Source organism: Pinus tabuliformis, chromosome 9, assembly GCF_031772625.1.
Source record: "Pinus tabuliformis cultivar Carrire ecotype Pingquan chromosome 9, CPIR1, whole genome shotgun sequence".
Classification (NCBI taxonomy): Eukaryota; Viridiplantae; Streptophyta; class Pinopsida; order Pinales; family Pinaceae; genus Pinus; species Pinus tabuliformis.
The window spans coordinates 794,324,750-794,327,894 of record NC_142307.1 but is presented as its reverse complement, the minus strand read 5'-3'; positions in this window follow the sequence as shown (position 1 = coordinate 794,327,894).

Here is a 3,145-nt window from a genome sequence, read left to right as displayed (position 1 = left end):
AATGTTTTCCCTCTTTTGATATACTTTTGACTCTTGAGGAGCTTCCATCCCAAACTCTAGGATGGGCTCCATGGGACCAATGAGAAGAGGGATTTTAGGAGGGTCCATTGCTAGAGATAGAATGCCTCAACGCATCCATGCTCCAATAAATTTTCATCCATTATGTCTACATTTCTATGAAATTCCATGCAAGATGATCTTAGTCAATATTTGCAACATTAGTTTGCCTCCTACATAAAATCCATAATATGCGTTTGGGGTTGTGGAATAGTTTTTTTTAAACACAAGCATGTGAGAGTATTGGTTTCTTTGAAGTCTTTAAGGCCCGCCCGTTGCTTTTCATGGACATCTCTGTAGAGTAATACATTGGTCTATTTATTCTCATTATCCTTGAGTGGTAATTTTGGAACTTATTCGTAATCATTCTACCTTATTTTTTATACTTGGATTTGGGTCTTTTTCTTCCTCCAAAAATTTCATAATGATACTTTTCCATCAATATTAAAATTGAAAACTTTAAAGCAACCAAATGCCATTATTTATTGTCCCTTCCCTATTTCCCCTCACCCCTCCACACATCCCTCAAACTTGTTGAAAAGTTTACATTCATGGATGTTTTTCTAATTTGGTAGGTGAACATGTGCATGACTATTTTAACTTGCGTTCAGTTAGATTTGCATCACATCATAGGCTTGTAGATAGCCATTTAAGGTGGTAGATGAGAAGTATGAGTCTCTTATATTTCCCTCTCTATTATAGTATATGCCAGGTTCCGTTTTACATTGATCTTGTTTGACAAATTTGTCATTCCTTTCTTAGAGAGAGTTGGTTGGATCCCTGATAAGACCATGATTAGTCATGAGTTGGATGTGATGTATCTTTTCATAGTTCAATTATTTCACATAAATATTTTTTATAGGTGCAATAAAATGAGACATTTATTTTGACCAAATTTTGCAGCATATGTGCATATATAGGACATAGAAGTATATAGTCTATATCAAGATTAGTTTTACACACATTATCTAGATTCCAGACAATCAATTTTACAATCGCCACAAAGGCCCAATGTAAAAAAAATAAAGTATAACGAAGAAGCTTTCCATTGAAGGAACCCCCACCTTTTGTGTGTTATAAAAGTTATACAAGACACCATTTCTTGGATTATCCTTAAAAAACACTTAAAACAACAACCAAAGCAATAGTATCAGTGTTACCATGAGATTCAATTCTTCTGATCATTTCTTTTGCATGGAATTCATCCCCTAAAGTATGCTTCATTTACAACCTCTTGCTTCCTAAGACATTTGGCCAACACAAATTAAAAAAGATACATATCTATAGTCTTCAATTCAAGATACATTCAAAAATATATAAACAACATGATCTAATTACCATAACTTCATTACTAATGCTCATATTATAGGATGAACATGACAATCTCAAACCTTTTTAATCCTTCTAGACCTACGAGACATTGTCTGGAAAGTAGGATTATTGTTTAACAATTTGCACTGTACTCTTTGTCTTTTCACTGAGGAAATAATAGCTAAAGAATTATTACCTTTGATTCAAATCTCCAATGAATTATGCTTTGACTTGATGGGAAGCTCAAATTCTTACATCTTTGGTATTATTAATTAACCTTTCTATCCACTAGTCTTCCTTTTAATGGATATTTTGCTACTATTTTCTTTCATCCTTCATTTCTCTTGATTTGTCTATTGTCATGTAGAGTTGACTACATTTGAATTTATAGATGCAAAATGAGTTAATTTTGATGATGACTCTATTTGGTTGGTAGAGCTACTTAGCTATGTTATTGATGATTGAAATGCTTTATATTGATAAGAACATCAATGCATTTTCATGGATTCTATTTGGGATTAGAAGTACTCAGAAAAGCTCATATAAACTCATAAGATGAAACACTCTTTAAAAAATAAAAATAAAAATTAAAAGGAATTTGAAATATTTGTAACATTGCCTCAAATTGACAGACATGTTGCTTACTCTACATAAATTCTACATAATGATTGATGTAGCTGGGACTACTTACCATGAGAATACACTACGATGTAGGGTTTCATGGTTTTGAGTACTTGTCATACCATCAAAAACATGATCTGGACTATTATCTTCATTTATTACTAGTAATGTAGGTTGTTGAATATTAAAAGTTTATTCCTATATGCTTATTTTCTCATAGAATTTTATTGTTTTCTTATTTTTCAACTCCTCTAAGATAAAGAATGGTGCAAAAGTGGACATTATGCATTCAAGTGTCTTTCTATCCAAACCTAGGTTAAGAAATTATTACATGCATCCTTCATAATTGGGCACTAAATCATGTTCTCCAAAGTAAGAGAGAAGTGCCAGGAATGACTACGAATAATGGAGCATACTATATTTCCCTTATTCAAGGGCTATGAGCAGTAAAAAAAAATTGTGTAAATGATATTATGGTCTTCACCAACTTAGAATTGATATGTAACCAGATGAAATGCATTTATCGAGTTTGAAAAGACAACCTAAAACCTCTTTACAGAGAAGCAAAAATCACTGCTTCTCAATTTCAATCGTTTACCATAAATTATCTTGTGAGAATTTAAAGGATTTCCAATGATATAGTGTATAGAGTAGATTCATCTATAGGTGGAGGTGTCAAAGATTACTTAGTATCACCATCTATTCCAATAATAGTCATTGATAGACATCAATCTAGGTCTCCAATATGCCGATACCTTCTTCTTATGATCATTATTGGGTCTCTAATGGTATGGTTGTATCTTTAAAGAAGAACCCATTAATCTACTATATTTTCCCCAACCTTTAGTGATTGGGGTATTTTGTATGGGTAACAAGTATACAAACAAATATAATATATTTCACGAATATGGACAATTCTAATACTTATATGGTTCATGCATAAATAAATGACTTTTTTTGAGGTTCTAAACATTTTGTTATGTTTTATTTTACTATGTATTATGGAATATATTATGACATATAATTAGCAACTAACCTATGGATTTTGGGTTAAAATGTTCAACCACATTTGACTCAAAACTAGAAAATGACCCAGTGTTAAAATGTTTTGTTAAGAGGATTACTTGTTGGTTTGTAAGTCACACAAGTTTATTCT